Source organism: Myotis brandtii, unplaced genomic scaffold, assembly GCF_000412655.1.
Source record: "Myotis brandtii unplaced genomic scaffold, ASM41265v1 scaffold869, whole genome shotgun sequence".
Classification (NCBI taxonomy): Eukaryota; Metazoa; Chordata; class Mammalia; order Chiroptera; family Vespertilionidae; genus Myotis; species Myotis brandtii.
Genome location: NW_005371541.1, coordinates 468,637 through 488,071, shown reverse-complemented (window position 1 = coordinate 488,071; position 19,435 = coordinate 468,637). Strand labels below are relative to the sequence as shown.

At 38.6% G+C, this 19,435-nt stretch overlaps 1 protein-coding gene across 3 annotated transcripts in view; it reads right to left on the bottom strand.

The window, feature by feature from the left end:
* Positions 1 to 19,435, bottom strand: part of KCNIP4 (Kv channel interacting protein 4) — a 968,730-nt gene that overhangs the window by 729,571 nt on the left and 219,724 nt on the right. The window lies entirely within an intron of this gene.

Below are 19,435 nucleotides of genomic sequence, written 5' to 3'. Positions count from 1 at the left end.
AGGTCAGAAAGAACTATCACAGAGTATGACAATTGCAATATAACAGTTCATGTTCAAAGTAAGCATCATTCTCTTGGGTGGTAAAGGGATCGTGGAAAGAATGGATGTCTTTCAGGCTACTTAGTTCCATATCCCACATGTTTACAAGCAAATGCTGTAAGACTATTTATTGATAGTGTGCAAGGGAGTCCCTACATAGTATAGGAATTAACAAGTTCCTTCTAGGTTAAGAATGTATGATCATATATTGGCTCTTTATATATATTTCTTTTTGACAGTCCCTTCTGCAAATGTCTATGTTTCTCTGTGGGTAAGATAAAGTTAGTCCTTTTTTAAAAATAATATTTTTTTATTGATTTCAAAGAGAAAGGGAGAGGGAGAAAGATCAGTCGTTTGGTCGTCCCTCACTAACCGCCCTGCCGGTCTGGTCGCCCCACGCAGCCTGTTCGGTCATCTGTTCGGTTGCGATGGTCACTTAGGCTTTTATATATATAGATACTGAGGATACAAGGAAGAGATGAACTATCACAGAGTATGACAATTGCAATATAATAGTTCATGTTCAAAGTAAGCATCATTTTCTTGGCTGGTAAAGGGATCGTGGAAAAAATGGATGTGTTACAGGCTACTTAGTTCCATATCCCACATGTTTACAAGCAAATGCTGTAAGACTATTTATTGATAGTGTGCAAGGGAGTCCCTACATTGTATAGGAATTAACAAGTTCCTTCTAGGTTAAGAATTTATGATCATATATTGGCTCTTTATATATATTTATTTTTGACAGTCCCTTCTGCAAATGCCTATGTTTCTCTGTGGGTAAGATAAAGTTAGCCATTTTTTAAAAAATACATAATTTTTATTGATTTCAAAGAGAAAGGGAGAGGGAGAAAGAGATAGAATCATCAATGATGAGAGAATCATGGATTGGCTGCCTTCTGCATGCCCCCAACTGGGGATCAAGCCAGCAACCCAGGTATGGGTCCTTGGCCGGAATCGAACCTGGGACCGTTCAATCCACAGGCCGATGCTGTATCCACTGAGCCAAACCGGCTATGGCAACTTAGCCCTTTTTACGTATACCCTTGTAACATGAGATTTTTCACCAACTGCCCTTTGTGAATGTTTGTACCACTCTGAACTATAGAGCTGAATAAATGGCGAGGAATGTGATGGACCTCCATCCATAAAGGGAAACAAGATTAATGAGCTCTAAATGTGAATGACAAAAACAATTTACAAGTGTGAGTAAGGATCATATTTTATCACAGTTCAGGTGCCCTATTCCAACTTTGCAAACAGTTACCAAAAATGCACAAAACCACAAATTTCTAGCCTTTCCATTCCCATGAGAAACTACGTGTGTTCTAGACAAATGATGCCTACAATGTGTTAACCCTGAACTCAATCTTCATATGTTAATGAAGACTGAAATAGATTGCTAGCGTGCTCTTTGAAGCAGAAACCAATGGGAAAAGCACTTTTCTTCCCAAATCACTCCACAGGGTCAGTACTTCACCCAGCAAGACAAGGAGCATCAAATTGTGTTTCTCACTATGTGGAAAACCCTTAGTGCATGCTCTACTAATTTCGTATATTTTAAATTTGCTTTCACCTTGGACTATGTCCTTGTTCCACTGATCTGTGACTTCTAATCAGTATATTCTATAAGATTTGTTTTTTTATCTCTTTGTTAATCACAGTAGGGGGGGTTATAAGGCATATGATATGGAAAGACACTGGTAAAAATCTTTTTAATACAAATCATAAAATAAAAAAAATAAAAACACTATCCCTGATATTGGGTCCCTATTCCTAGCCTTGATGGAATGCCTTTTGTATATGATGGGCCAAGCCCATTCTAGTACTAACTAAATGATCTAGGTAAGTTACTCTACTTACGTATATTTGAGGTGAGGGCAGAAGAGTTAGACCAAAGCCAAGGTGTATTAGCTATTTATTGCTGCACAACAAACTATCTAAAGCTAGTAGCTTATAAAAACATGAATTTATTATCGCTCGGTTTATGTGGATCAGGACCCAGACACAGAAATGTCTCACAGGGCCAAAAGTACAGTGTCAAGCCAGGCTCTCTTTCCATCTAAAGCTTGAAGACCTTATGCAAGTTCATGTGGTTGGAGCAGAATGTTGACTTCTAATCAGTATATTCTATAAGATTTGTTTTTTATCTCTTTGTTCATCACAGTAGGGGGTTTATAAGGCATATGATATGGAAAGACACTGGTAAAATCTTTTTAATACAAATCATAAAATAACAAAAATAAAAACACTATCCCTGATATTGGGTCCCTATTCCTAGCCTTGATGGAATGCCTTTTGTATATGATGGGCCAAGCCCATTCTAGTACTAACTAAATGATCTAGGTAAGTTACTCTACTTACGTATATTTGAGGTGAGGGCAGAAGAGTTAGACCAAAGCCAAGGTGTATTAGCTATTTATTGCTGCACAACAAACTATCTAAAGCTAGTAGCTTATAAAAACATGAATTTATTATCGCTCGGTTTATGTGGATCAGGACCCAGACACAGAAATGTCTCACAGGGCCAAAAGTACAGTGTCAAGCCAGGCTCTCTTTCCATCTAAAGCTTGAAGACCTTATGCAAGTTCATGTGGTTGGAGCAGAATGTAATTCTTTTTTTTTTTAATATATTTTTTATTGATTTTTTACAGAGAGGAAGGGAGAGAGATAGAGAGTTAGAAACATCAATGAGAGAGAAACATCGATCAGCTGCCTCCTGCACACTCCCTACTGGAGATGTGCCCGCAACCAAGGTACATGCCCTTGACCGGAATCGAACCTGGGACCTTTCAGTCCGTAGGCCGACGCTCTATCCACTGAGCCAAACCGGTTACGGCAGAATGTAATTCTTAAGATTGTAAGACTGAGGCCTCTAATTCTTTGCTGGCGGTCAGCATGGAGCCATCCAGCTCCTTGAGACCATCCACAGTTCCTTGCCACATGCCCTTTCATAGTCAAAGCCAGCAAAGGAGAATCCCCCTTCTGCTGAATCCTTCTCACATTTAAAATATCTGTTCCTAGGAAGAACCTTGCCTCTTTAAGGGCTAGCTTGATTAGAACGTAATCATTCCCTAATTGAAATGATTCTAGCACAGTGACCTTCAGTGCAATTGGGCAACCAAACTAAAGCCTGTCCATCCTGGGTCAGGTCAACTGATGAAATGTGATGAATGCTGACTGGATCAAATAGTTCTATACCCAAAGAAACTTCTGGGGTTTTTGTTTGTTTGTTTGTTTTGCAAAACAAAAGAGAACAACCAAACAAATAGCCAAATGGAATTTCCTAATATTGTCTAGGTTGTTTGATGCCCAGCTCTCTACATTACTAGGTATTAGATCTTGGGAAAGGTATTCACTCCAATTGCCTCACATAACTTGGCTGTAAATTGCGGAATAAAAAGATATCAGATTGAAGTAAGGTTTATTTACACCTCTGGTTGTTCATCTCTCTTAATATGATCCAGAACTAATATTTGTATATCTTGGCCCTAGAACTGATTATCTCAAAGCTCCATTGGCTATGCCTACATTATAGCATTTTGTAGTTATTTGCATATCCATTCATAATTTTCTGGGTGGTAAGTTTTCTTATGCAAACAGAGTCATGCTCCTTATTGGTCTGAACCTCTAGGCTTACGGTAGACACTTTATAAATAAGTATGAGTTGCCTGAATGCCACATCTGCCCTAGCAGGCAATCATCATTGCAGTATGAGTTTTCAGTTACAGCTGGCACTGCCTCCTGCCCAGGCTTCTCACTAACAGAATCTGAATTTTTTTGGGGGGGAATCATGTGCCAGGCTCATTGACCCACTGCTCCTTTTGAAAAGGTGTAGGGGAAACTACCTGGCATTTCCCTACCTGGAATGGGGATGTGAGGCAGGAGGTGGAACAGCCATTTTGTGACTTTGAGGCATAAACCAGAAGAGAAAAGACACAAACTAAGGATGACTGTGCGGAAAGTCATAAATGGCTTAGGACATTGAGACTTGAGAGGCTGCTGCACTATTACCAGACAGGCTATCCCTGAACTTCCTCATATATGAGGAAAATAAGTGCCTATTTGGTCAGATTTCTGCTAAGTGCAGCCACACACGAGATTTAACTGATGCACTAGTTTATTCAGCACTGAAGACTACAGATCACCAAAGAGCTTGCAAATACAGTTAATCCATATCAATGGCACCCTCCTGCCACTCAATGGTATGTGATTGGATATGGAGCCATTGCACAGTAACTGCAGTGGGGGTGAGAGGAGTGAATGAGGAGAATGAAACCTAAGAATATGCTTAAGTGTAACCTCAAACAATGCAGAACAAATATCCATTGCTGGGCAACAGAGAGAGGTTTCAATTTGGCCTCTCATTTTGCATATGATGTGCCATAAAATTCAATCAGTCTGCTAAGGAAAAGGGAGCCACAAACAGAAAAGTTTAAGTGTGGCTACAGACCTCAGAGAAGAAATATTCTACACAGTCATCATGTATTAGTTTTTTTTAAGGCAGTTACATACACACACACACACACACACACACACTTGTGTACTGCAATGTGTGTTTGTATGTATATATTAACCTGTTTATCATTGAAATTCAGAATAATCTAGCTGTTCCAAACACAGAGCTGGAGCAGACTGCCTCGGTGGAAATTCCACCTCTGCAGCTTACTAGCTGTTTACTTTCATCCTCAGTCTTCAGTTTTCTGATTTGAAAAATGCTTATAATAGAATCTGCCCACAGGATTATTATTAGGTTGCTACAAGTTACTTAATCTGAAGTACCTAGGGTAAGGCTTGCACAGTCATATATGTGTTAGCCAATATTATTTTTACAATGCCACAGAAGCAAATATGCTCTCAATTTGCACATGTGCAGAATATGGTCTTTATAAACACATCTATGTCTATATAGCTAAATGGGAAACCTATTGTTCTCATATTTGTAATGCAAGTTTACATGTTGAAGATCTTATGAATTCTAACAAGGGCCAGCAGCTATCAAGGACAAAAGCTAACACCTATGGAATACTAACTAGATGCTAGGGCTGTGCTTAATGAACAATTTATGTGCATTTTCTCCTTTAATCCTCACAATGCCCACATAATGTAGTAGTATTATGAACCCTCTAAAGAATTAATAACTTGCCCATGGTAACAAAACAGGCAGAGGAATCAAAATTAGTGTCCAAATCCAATTCTCTCAATCTCAGAGCCTGCCTTTTTATACTTGGCTCTGTTATTTTGATCTTTGCACTGTTTATTAAGTTAGATGACATGCCATACCTAAAAGAAAGTCCTCCTTTAGGAGACTCAAATAAGTTTCTATGAACACAGGAAAGCACTATAAGGCTAATCTTTACCAAAAAGAATCTCCTATTTGTCATTAATCTCTTTTATTTGTACCCGAGGACAACAATGTTTGGAAAAAACCTTAGAACAAATAATAGCTAGTTTTGAAATGTAAAACCTGAAGTATTTAGTCAATCAAATGCTTGGTAAACAACTACTTTCTGCCTGTTCACATAAGAAACAGTCAATTTATAGTTAGAGGGTACAGAACAAAATTTAATAATCTTCAGTATACACATGTCCCCTCAAGGCCAAGCAACTCTCAGAACATTATATATAGTTAGCCACTGCTGTCTGCTGAGCATGCTTTCACTAGTTGTCAATTTAATTGCCTTAATCATGTGCCTAATCCAAGGGCACTTCGTCAAGAGGGTACAATCTGAAATCCATTCCCCATTCCACTCATGATGGCAGGTGTCATGAAGCTGCACTAGCCCAGAGAACAAGGTATATATTTTTAAGTCAACATTATGGTGTCATCTAACAAACACCTTTTGTTCAGGTCTGTGCCATCCTGTTCACCATCACTCAAGTACCTGAGGAAACAGCTGGTGCACAGGTGTTAAAAATTGTTCAATTAAATACTGAGCCCTAGTAGGTTTGGCTCAGTGGATAGAGCATCGGCCTGCAGACTAAAGGGTCCCAGGTTCGATTCCAGTCAAGGGCACATGCCTGGGTTGTGGGCTTGATCCCCAGTTGGGGGCATGCAGGAGGCAGCCAATCAATGATTCTCTGTTATCAGTGATGTTTCTATCTCTCTCTCCCTCTACCTCCCTCTCTGAAATCAATAAAAATATATATATTTAAGAAAACAACAACAACAAAAAAAACTGATTGGTCTGCAGAAGGAGAAAGGGAAAAGGACTCCTCACCTTGTCTCCTTTCCTGCATCATGCACAGGTCAGGGCTGACACTACCTCCTAGTCAGCGGTTCTCAACCTGTGGGTCTCGACCCCTTTGGGGGTCAAATGACCCTTTCACAGGGGTCTTCTAAATACATCCTGCATATCAGATATTTACATTATGATTCATAACAGTAGCAAAATTACAGTTATGAAGTAGCAACAAAAATAATTTTATGGTTGGGGTCACCACAACATGAGGAACTGTATTAAAGGGTCGCGGCATTAGGAAGGTTGAGAACCACTGTCCTAGGATGTCCTCTCTCAGAATATCTAGGCAATGTCATAAAAGAAAAGGCCCAGGGCCTAATGTACCATTCCAGCCAGAATGCACAAGCAGACGTGGGCAGCATAACAAATAACAAGATTAGACCCCGTGTGAGTTCTCTTTTGCATAATAAGATCCCACGTGTTAAAATGCAGATTTATTTTAAGCCCTGGAAGTGCTGACCATATGCCTCAGTGGCTGAGAATATGGCTACTTAATAGATAATCTGCAATGCAAGCCAAGGAACTAATCATGGCCATCTGATCATCATGCCCCATTGAAAGCCAGAAATGAAGAGTGAGGGAACGGAGCCAGAAACTGCCAACACATCGTACAGGCAGGGAGAGACCAGGAGCCTACAGGGATGGGATGATAACATCAACATCTCCCCAAAATAACAACAATAATAATACATCTCCATTATAGCGTATTTGCTGTGAAGCATGAAATCACCAAACATGTTTCCAATGTAATCTCATTTAATCCCCCATCACTGGGGAAGTTGATGAGGACATTGGTACCTCAACAAGCCAGAATCTTTTCCGAAGTCTCTTAAAATGTGGGCTTTTAGTCTTAGTTCTGTTGACAGTGCAAGCTTTTCGACTATTCCATAGGACATGGCACATCATAGATGGTAAATATTTATTGAATTACCATAGAACACAGTGAAATCAATTGTTTGCTATTGAGTTTGATAGATCATGGTGCAGACTGTTTACCCCCAAATGTGTTCTTTCATTTGTTCCACAAATGAAATAGCTCTCAAGTTTCTGGAGCATTTCTCTGCCATGACACTGGTTGTTAGAGGATAGTTTGTCCTTTATCAATGACTGAGAGTCATGAGCCTAGTTATTGTCAAATTACCGATCTGTAACATGAGAATAACTAGTCCCTGTGTTAGTTTGCTAGGGTTACCGTGGAGTGGCTTCAACAACAGACATTTATAGTTTCCAAGTTCTGGAGGCTAGAAGTCCAAGATTAAGGCGTCAGTAGCACTGATTCCTTCTGAGGGCTATGAGGGAGAATCTGCCCCATGCTTCTCCCTCAGCTTCTGGTGGTTGACTGGTCATCTTTGGTGTTCCTTGGCTTGCAGATGCATCATCCCTATCTCTGCCTTCATCTTCCCATGGCGTACACATCCTCTCCTGGTGTATCTGTGCCCAAAGATCCCATTTCTAAAAGGACACCAGTCATGTAAGATTAGGGGCCTACTCTACTTAACAGGACCTCTTCGTAACGAATTACATCCGCAAGATCCCTATTTACAAATAAGGTCACATTCAGAGGTACTGGGGGTTAGGACTTCAATGTAAAAACTTTTGGGGGGGGGACACAATTCAACCCAAAGGTCACATTCAGAGGTACTGGGGGTTAGGACTTCAACAGAAAAACTTTTTTTGGGGGGGGAAACAATTCAACCTGTAACAGTATCCCATATCTGTGCCTTTGTACAAATTGTTTTCCTTACTTACAACCCACCCCCACCCACCCTGCCACTATCATCTTCCTGTCTCCCATGCATTTTTCCATTGGTAATTAATCATTCAGGTCACCATTAATATTCCCCTTCCTTCAGGAAGCCTTTCCTGACCCAGCTCAATCAATGCCAGAAAATATTATGAATAACAATGTGAATAATAGTGGTGAACAGAAATCACACTGCGCAGTCACAGAGCAATGACAGAAAGCACCGCTGAGTGTTTTCAGCATTGCCCTGTGATGATTTGCTTCTTAGTTCTCCTACAATAGTTGTATCTTTTTCTTTTTTAAATTAAAAATAATTGAGGCTGTTCCACTGTTGTCCCTGTTGGTTCATTCTTTCCTGGCGCATACTTTGTTGTGATCACAGATCTGCAGGTCCGGTGTCAAACTGACTCCCTTTCCACATTCTAGACTTGGTGACTGATCTCAGGCCAGGCAAAGCATATCTGATACCATCTCCTCAACTCTGAATCAGGGTACAATTCTCTGGCTGTAGAGTTGATGTGAGGATGAGAGATACACCTGGGATAGTATGTGATTCAGGGAGGGTTGTCAGGCAATCCTTATTTAAAATGTTTATAATTAGGATTATCATTATTGTGTAAAATGAGTATTCTTACTGTTTATTTTAGTCTGCAATGCTCCTCTCAGTCTCCAGCACCAAAAGTAGGAAAACATATCTGTTAGATAGACCGATCTGTAACATGAAAATAACTAGATTGAATAAAGCTCTTTTAGTCAATATGTGAGCTTTCGTGCACGAGCCTGTGAAATATACTGAGGTCCTTTGGAAACACTTCAGGCTTGGCTTTGCCCATAATTTGATATTTGATGAAACTGCAACACAGTGTTATTCATGTATCATCAAATACCTTTAAACATAATTTTATGTAAGATACACAGGCACACAAATAAACACTGGAAATTAAAAAAAATTCCTATAACTAGGAAATAAACTTTCTTGAAGCAAACATTTAAGGATCTCATTAAACACGTTGTCATTTTATTTATTTGGGAAGTAAGCTGACTGCTTATTTAACTGGAAGAATCTACCACTTTATCATAAGTAATGTGACCTGTGCTACAGTTTATACCTGAAGACATATTAAAGCTACAGTCCATACAGAGTATCACATAATACAGATTCTTTCATACAGCATGCTTTGGTCTTGGGGTGGGGACAGCAGAGTGTCATGGGGATACATTGAGGGTACAGGGCACCAATTCCCTCACTGTATTGCCCCACAACCTCTGTCTTTCTTATAAAATGAGAATTGTCTAAATCTTCTCTTCAGCTTTTGGAAGTTACTGATTCTACCGTGTTCTCCAATAAAAGATTGGTAATGTCACAGAACTCCAACACTCAGTCTGCAAATGTATCCCACTGACAACACTAAATCACTAAATCAGTTCAAAGTCTCTCAAAATAACATGTATAATTTGTATGCAGTTTACAAAGTAGTCCATTGATTGTTAGATTGGCCTCACAAATTTCACCTGAAAATCTATTTGAGAAAATTTAAGTCTAGCTGCTTGGCAGTCAATTGGGTAGTTTAATATAATGAATAGTGGGTAGAAGGAATGAAACTATATAGCTAATCTCTTCATTTTTAGGGGGAAAAAACTAAGATATAAAAAATGTCTTGGGTTCCATATTTTGATGTAAATATAAGTGAAAAGGAAATTAATGAGCTAGACATTTTCACTGCTGACATATAGAGCATTTTACATCTTAAAATAGTTTTAAAAGGCTCAGATTTAAAATTCTTTGAAGCTTAAACATTTATTTCATCAGTATGTTACACTAGAATCTCGTTATAACATTTGAGATAGATAAAAACGTTCTTTTTTTTTAATACACCACTGGGTTTTTCATGAATGCATTTAATTACTTTAGTAACTAAAGAAATATAAATTGGAGTTGTCTAAACTATAATTCTAATGAATACGAAAGATAATGACACATTTATGTCCCAAGGTATGATGATACCTCATCTTTGTGAGCTGGAAATACCACTGAGAACAGAACATGGCTATTCTGCAAATGGCGATCACTGATTGATGGATGGACTGATTCATTCACTTCATTGAGTTATTCAACCAACAACTTTTATTGAGATGCTACTATGTGCCTGACATAAAGAAGCAGATATCATCAGTCAAGCTTCTGGGAAGGCTGTGATGTCATATCTCCAGGAGGGCAGGTATGTTATCACTCTTTACACTCAGCAGAGCAGTGTGCATGCAATTGGCACTCAAACACTTGTTATGGAGAAAATAACATACTATATTTTCTTTAAAAACTGGTACTCTGTGTATGATTAGCATGTAATGCACATGTTTAACCATGTGAGAATATAAAACTAGGTTATATTTTAACTTACTATGAAAACCTGAATCCTAGATGCAATTTAGTCCCAAACGCTTTCAACCGTCCCTTTTTATTCCATTTTTTTTTAAATTAAAAATTTTAAAGAGCAGTTTTAGGTTCACAACAAAATTTAGGGGAAAGTAAATGATAAGATTCAACCAGTGCCAAAGGGCAAAGGAAAAATACCAAACAATTTTGGTGTAAGAAATTACTAACAGCCTTCATCTCTCAAGAAAAAAAGAAGAATGATTTAGGTCTGAGCTGAGTAAGGACAGCTTTCTGGCTGCGAAGGAGACTTGTCAGCTGGTGGTAAGGGATGTTAATACAACCAAGGAGCCTGCAGGCCCTTTACGAAGAGGACAGAGAGTCCAGAGCTCCTTTGCAGAAGTGTGTTGGGCTTCCTCTCACCACTTGGCTCAATGGCTATTAGCCTGAGTGGGACTGTTTCCACTATTGCAAACACCCTGTCACCTTCTTCCTGAAGTTACAAAGAACAAAAAGCAGAGTTGGGGATGCCCTGAAAAAATGTGACTTTCCAGACCTGTAGAGTTTGAGAGATATTGACATTTGAGTTATTTTTGTTAAAAACTTTTCCAATAATGGAAAATACAGCTTCTCTTTATTTCTACATAATCACGTATTTGTCTGTCTATCTATCTATCTACCTACCTATCTATCTACCTATTTATTTATTTTGGGTCCAAAAATTTTCTTTCCCAGTTACATGTCTTACTATCAGGGTACATGTTTCTCTTGTCACAATCCACAATGGGTTCTCTTCCCCGCCCAACAACACCATCGAATAAAATGAAGATTGCCTGCTGGCCGAAAAGATAGAATACCATAACATCTGCCTGCAAATTGATTTGCTAAACAGCATTGGGAACTTGCCTCCCATTATAAATGCAGCATTATGTAATCCACCCAGAATAATGATAATAGCACACAAAAGCATCTTTAATTAGGCCTCTACTTCATTCTACTTAGGCCTCCTACGTTTAACATTGTCTTCATGTAATTTTGGTTTGTGGTCTAAAATAATCGTGTCTATATAAAAATGATTGTAACAGCTTTGCAGTTATGGGTGTGCACTCTCAAAAACCACAAATCCCATACTCAGAACTAAGAGAAGGACCAAGGAAAAGATGCAGACTGGTATTGCACATAGAAATGTTACATCTGAGAAAAGGAGGAGAAATTGGAGAAAGGTTATACTAACATCCTTCAGGTATTGTCTATTTTCCAATAGGAAAATTAAACAGTAACTCTAATTATTTGGTTCAAAAAAGAAAATCAAAGACAAAGTAGATATGTTTTACACTGATAATTTAAAGTATACAAAAAAAGAAATATTGACTATTTTTTAAATGTTGCTATAATAACTATCTACCCAGAAAATGGTTCCATCAACAATCTTATTTGGGGCAGGCAAGGGGCCGGGGGGTGATTGAGACCCCCAGAGTGAGGGTGATAGTAAAAAGATCAGGGGGAAAAAAGCAGTACTTTTTTAACAAGTCTTATAAAATAATTTTAAATCAGTTTTTAAACAGTTAATATAGCCCTTGTCAGTACTGGTTTCTAACTTACTTTCCTTCTTGATCTTGAGAAAAGAGGCATACATGGATGACATTAAAATGCATATCAAGGTGACTGTCACCTTGTTTTTTAAGCCTTCTTCACAAAGTATATAGATGGAGTTTTGATGATGGTTTCCTGACTATAAAAATCTGACCCCAACCCACAATGGGGGATTGAGGAAGGGGAGTTGTGAGAGTTGGGGAGCATTATGATGGCAGATGCCCCCTATCTGTTCAGAGGCCAGGTGGGATTAAATAGAAGCTATTTTACCTGCTTTCTGCATACCTTCAATGGCCTAGGATTGGTTTTATAACTAGCTTCTGGGTGCTGCTAATTGACCAATAAAGGCCTTAAACCTGTGATCCGGAACTCGCTTGTGCTAAGGCCTAATGCCTTTGAGGTGAGGCTAACACTGAGTCATTCTGAATGGTCCCTTAGGGCCCACTAACCTCCTTTCAGGTACTTCTGCACATACCCTGGGACCTCCTCTGACTGAATTCATTCCAGAGAAGGTTGACATCTAATAAGCCGAAGTCCCTGTGTTAGAAACAAGTACATAGCCTCTGAGCTCTCATTCTCAGGACCCAGCTATTCTGTAGGCACAGAATCCAAGGCACAGAACATCAGAGCTAGCATTCAAACCCAGGTCTTCTGAAGTCACATCCACATTAATTGTAATGTCACCCATAGTAAAACACAGATAAAAATAAATGTATCAAACTTTATGCAGAAAAGTATAGATGTATTAATGTCCAAGTCACCCTGTGGTTCTGTGCACAAGTTACATTCAAAACACCCTGTTATGCTCTTCAGTAGTTATATCTGTCAGCAAAAAAACGAAGGCAACCAAAAGAAACACCCTCCACTACCTAGTACTTGAATAGGGGCAAGACGGTAGGAAACTGAGAAGGTAAGTATTCCTATACTATATCTAAGCCAAATGAATATTTCTACTTATCTTCCTGTTATTTGAAAGCTGGCAATGGCTTCTGGCGAGTGAAAAGTTGCAGATGTGGGCCTACCTAGGGAAACAGCCTGGCAGAGTCGTTAAAAACATGGATTCTAGGGTCAGACGCCTCAGTTCATCTTTTAGCTTCGTTATTTATGAGCTGTGTGGCTTCATGGTGGTTACTTAATCCCCTGTGTCTCAGTTGCTTCCCGAGATACACACCAGACAAAAAATGGCATTCATAATGCTCATGTAAGTCCTGTTCCTTTATCTAACCACACATCTATAACACAATATGAATTAACCTTTTATTGACTTTTAGAGAGAGAGGAAGCGGGGAGAGAGGGAGAGAGGGAGAGAGAGAGAGAGGTGAAAGAGAAACATTGATTAGTTTCCTCCTGTATGCACTCCAAACAGGGAATCAAACCCACAACCTGGGTATGTGCCCTGATCAGGAAATGAACCAGCAACCCTTCTGTGCATAGGGCAACATTCAACCAACTGAGCCACACGAGCCAGCGCCACTATAGACTAATTTTTTAAATATACATACTGTGAAGTTTTTGTGCATGAGACTACTTTATTGCATTGTTTATATGTTAAAAAATTTTGTTACATAATATGTTAAATTATCATAAAAATGTTGTGTCCTTATTTGGTATTTCTTTGAGTTTTAATATTCTAAGAGCCTGATAAAAAGGACATGCCTTAGCCTTGCAGACCTGGGAAGGCCTGACTTGTTTACTATTGCTTTCTTTTCTCATCCATATCATGAGCTGGCTACTAACGGCTACCATATAGTATTTTTTGGTAGAGATTAAATAAAATAGCATATAGAAAGGACCAGCACAAGTGGATTCCCAATCAATTACTACTGTTATTTTTCAGAAGAAAAAAAAAATCAATCCTTTTAAGATTTACTACTGGTCCTCTGATTCACCAGTGTAGCCCCAAAGTGCAGGAGAGGGATGATAAGTAAACATTTTATCAACTTCTGTAGCACTCTCAACGGTCCAGAGCCGCTCTGGGTAAGATGGAGGACACTTTGTTCTCATTCTTCTACTCGATAGCTAGGGAGAGAAGAGGAGCCATAAAAGACAGGAACAGATGTTTAAAAACAAAATGTGTAGATTAAAAAATACTGTTGCAGGGACTTTGAAAGACACAATATGTATACTGAAAGCACCGTAGTAAATGGACAGTTACAAAAAACCTCACTCTTAAGTAATCCCCTGTGTCTCAGTTGCTTCCCGAGATACACACCAGACAAAAAAATGGCATTCGTAATGCTAATGTAAGTCCTGTTCCTTTATCTAACCATACATCTATAACACACTATGAATTAACCTTTTATTGACTTTTAGAGAGAGAGGAAGCGGGGAGAGAGGGAGAGAGGGAGAGAGAGAGAGAGGTGAAAGAGAAACATTGATTAGTTTCCTCCTGTATGCACTCCAAACAGGGAATCAAACCCACAACCTGGGTATGTGCCCTGATCAGGAAATGAACCAGCAACCCTTCTGTGCATAGGGCAACATTCAACCAACTGAGCCACACGAGCCAGCGCCACTATAGACTAATTTTTTAAATATACATACTGTGAAGTTTTTGTGCATGAGACTACTTTATTGCATTGTTTATATGTTAAAAAATTTTGTTACATAATATGTTAAATTATCATAAAAATGTTGTGTCCTTATTTGGTATTTCTTTGAGTTTTAATATTCCAAGAGCCTGATAAAAAGGACATGCCTTAGCCTTGCAGACCTGGGAAGGCCTGACTTGTTTACTATTGCTTCGTTTTCTCATCCATATCATGAGCTGGCTACTAATGGTTACCATATAGTATTTTTTGGTAGAGATTAAATAAAATAGCATATAGAAAGGACCAGCACAAGTGGATTCCCAATCAATTACTACTGTTATTTTTCAGAAGAAAAAAAAAATCAATCCTTTTAAGATTTACTACTGGTCCTCTGATTCACCAGTGTAGCCCCAAAGTGCAGGAGAGGGATGATAAGTAAACATTTTATCAACTTCTGTAGCACTCTCAACGGTCCAGAGCTGCTCTGGGTAAGATGGAGGACGCTTTGTTCTCATTCTTCTCCTCAATAGCTAGGGAGAGTGGGAAGAGGAGCCATAAAAGACAGGAACAGATGTTTAAAAACAAAATGTGTAGATTAAAAAATACTGTTGCAGGGACTTTGAAAGACACAATATGTATACTGAAAGCACCGTAGTAAATGGAGCACAGTTACAAACCTCACTCTTAAGTACAACTAAGAACACGGAAAGAAGTCAGGAATGGCCATCACTGCTTTCTTCATCCATCCTCTGCCCCCGTGTTTTAAATGAACATCCACACATTCTTCCTAGAAGCTTATGGACATGGATGCCAGAAACCTAAGTCATGGATCCAGGAAGAATTGCAGATGGGAATTTACACTGGAGCATCCACATGACAAGCAGGCACACAGACAGACGGCCCTTCGGACAATGGGATTTCTTTTAGGAGCACCATGCACTGCTGTCTGCAATGGGCACGAAGGTGAACCATAAAGGCATGTCAGCCAAACTCTGATGGAGGCAGAAGACCCTCGAGGTCCAGGTCTTTATTCCCCACTTGCAGACTCAGCTGTAGTCGGCTGCTTATATTCCTAGACATCTTCATCCTTCCCCTGCCCTTACATGGAGTCCCTGGTGGTCTTTGGGCATTTCCAATTATTGTGGATCAAGGAGAGCAGAAGCTAATTTTAATATCATCCATAGTAAAACAGAGATAAAAATAAATGTGTCAAACTTTATGCAGAGAATCACAGACTTATTAATATCTCCAAAATCATTGACTAACAAAGCATCGTTGTTTCTTCTGGCTGACACTTTGTTCCAAGCATCTCTCTATTGCACACCCTGCTGTGGCTTCCACCGATAGAAGACTATTACATGTCTTTCCAACATCTTAGTGGTGCCAAAATAAGAAACTACCTCTGGAGGGGAATACATAACAATAAAATTGGAATGTTTCAGCTTTGATTATTCTTTAAAGATAAGAGCATAATGCACTTATTGAGGTAACACTGACTCTGCTTCAGAAGAGCAGCTTTATGATGAAATATATGGTAGTTTGACTATAATAACGTGTTGTTGTTTTTTATCCATAACAATTCTTTGTTTCTGTATGTCATCAATTGAGCTGGATCTTTACCTCATTAGAGCCTTTCCGAACACATCATTGCAATAGTTCATCTCTCCACATTAGTGTATCCATTATCTACAGAGCAAGTTCATCTCATTTCCCCAGCACTTTATAAGAGAAAACAAAAGAGGCCCACTTTCCCATATGTCAGCGTGATTTATGCCGACGTTAGAGCCCAAGTATTTGTATTTTCTCCGGCTCTTCTATTTGCCTAACATATGAAGTAGCAAAGTTAATATTCTTCTGAAAAACTCTGCTCTGGTCTCTACTGATTTGAACATAAAGTTCAAAAGGAGATGATATCTTATAAAGACTCTAAGCTTAGTGCATTAAATTAACTATACTAATCTCTGTGTTTCACATGGTACTTACTCGGAGCAGTTTTATAGACATTAAGTGAAAATGCCAAAGCTGTCTTTTAGATAAAAAGCAATAATGAAAACTCCTTTAGACATCCTTTCTGGTCTTTTTAGAGGATATACTTAAGCTGGGGTGATGAATAAGGGGGAGAAATGAGAGCCACACAATAGGCCTTCCTCCTCTCTTTACTCTTTCTCAACTCCACAACTTTATAGAACCCATTGACCTAGGGGAAACAAACAGAGAAAATCATGATAAAAGAAGGAAGGGAAATGGACAACCATTTTGTAAAAAACAAAAACAACAACAACATTGTCATCTCAGGAATTTTAGGTGGAAAACAAGACAACTACATCTTTAGAAGAGGAAAGGACGAAGCCAACCTCAGGCCCAAATAATTCTACACATGGAATTGGAGATGGCAGAATATGAAAGGGAAAAGCTACAGAAAGCTTTCATAATTCTATAGTTCTGTTTTAGTCCATTTAGACTGCTGTCACAAAAATACCACAGACTGGGTGGCTTATAAGCAAGAAACATTTCTTTCCAAAAGTTCTGGAAGTTGGGAAGTCCAAGATCAAGGTGGCTGCAGATTCTCTGCAGTGGCTAGTGAGGGCTCTCATCCTGGTTCCTAGACAATGCCTCACATGAAAGGGGCTAGGGAGCTCTATGAAGTCTCTAAGAGCATTAATCCCATTTATGAGGGCCCATCTCATGGCCCAAACACCACCCAAAGGCCCCACCTCAAGACGATTACATTGAGTATCAACATTTCAACATGAATATGGCAGTGGGGGTGGGGCACAAAAACTCAGACCATAGAAAGACCTTAATAAAATTCCAGCTCACTCACGTTAGCTTTCCAATTCTCCTTTCTCTCACTTGTCAATGGGGATATTATGTATTTCTTGGCAGCCCCAACCACCTCTATTCTTGATCTCATATGTTTACTGATTTAAAACCACCTATTGAAAAGTCTCGTCTATGCTTTGCCAAGATTGAAGCATTGTCCATAAACAGTGTAATCACTAACATTACTATGCTCCTGGTCTTGGGTTTGGGGTGCACGTGGGAGGACGCTGGAGAAATAGAATACAGATATCTACTTTGTGTTTGATTTTCTTTTTTGAACCAAATAATTAGAGTTACTGTTTAATTTTCCTATTGGAAAATAGGAAAGCTTATAGACATGAATGCCAGCAACATAAGTCATGGATCCAGGAAGAATTGCAGATGAAACTTACACTGGAGCATCCACATGACAAGCAGGCACACAGCCAGATGGCCCTTCGGACAATGGGATTTCTTTTAGGAGCACCATGCACTGCCAGGAGCTCTTCACAAATAAAACAACATTATGAAGAATGAAGATAGTATAAATGACTTTCCTAGGGTCACAATTATTCTGAAACTGTACTCAAAATAGCAACTGATAAATGCATGTGATTAAGATATAATAACCTATTCTGACACTAACCAATTTAAACTTGAGTAAATTAACTTGAGTAAGCGTTCAACAGACTGATTTTATTTTTATCGCATGCATCACGAAACTGATTTAGAAACTTAAAATATGTAATTTATTACATATTTATTACATCTCTCTCTCTCCTCCTCCCTCCCTCTCATTCTCTAAAACAGTGTAATCACTAACATTACTGCGCTCCTGGTCTTGGGTTTGGGGTGCACGTGGGAGGACGCTGGAGAAATAGAATACAGATAGAATATCACACAGATAGAATAGTGCTAAGATGGGAATTTGCACGGGGTACCGCTGTGTGATTCACTCAATAACAACATGCTCAGACATGATTTCATGCTTTGCATGAAATTTCAAATCCATGATGATTGCCTATGTGCAAAAAAATGAGACAACAATTACCATTTCCTTATTCTATAAATTGGTCATCTCCATAGTGGGTATGGGACAAGGTGTGGAAAGAAAAATTATAAAATGTTATGACTAATGCTTCCATTCACTTTTAAGAGAGAATTATGTTGCCCTAACTCTTAATGAGCATATTGCTTGTATTACTAATGCACAGCCATATCCGATGGAAGGAAAGTTCTGTCCTGGTACACGCTGTACCGCGAGGGACCATCACACAGCAGTTCACACTGTTGTTGAGAATGGTTCACACTCAACACACCACTATATACATCTTCTAGTTTGTGTGTCCCTGGTTAGGTAGGTTTGTGGATCACACTACTTAGCATTATTCCACTTTATCTCATTCACTAAAGAGACAAGAGAAGTGAATGATTTGTAAAACAAAACAAAACACTTGGGTTATAAAGAATCCTTGTACTTCATGCCAAGGACAAAAATATGGCAGAGGTGATTCTTCTGCTCCTTGGTAGGACCTCGGTTTCAAGTCAGATGGCAGGTGAATGAAGGGATGATATATTCAGATCAGATGTGACTGGGCCCCTAATAACGTGAAATTATCCAGATGCTTTCAGATATCAAAGTTACATCCTGTAGCTGAAAAATGAACTTCACTCTAAATGTATGATGGATGAGAAAGAAAACACATATTGTGATTGAGTAAGCAGGAGGTATAATATGCTTCTTTCAATTTGGTATACATATGTATGTGATAACATTTTCAACCATTAAAAGCCAATAAAAATATAGTGAACTTAGAAGTATGAAACTGAAGTAGTACAGAAAAAAACAAATCAAGGTAAAAATATGATTTAAAAAAAGAATTAAGAAGGTACAACCATATTGTTCTCAGTCAAGTTATTATAAATATTATGTTAATATTACATATATGAAGAAATAACAATTCAATGTTATTCTAACATTTTAATAAGAGCATAAAATTTTGCTTAGTTAATTAATAAAACTATTTCAGTATTTATATCTATCATAATGCTTTACATTTTAATATTTGTATATCTTATCATATGTACAATATTTCAGTAAAGTAGTTATGTG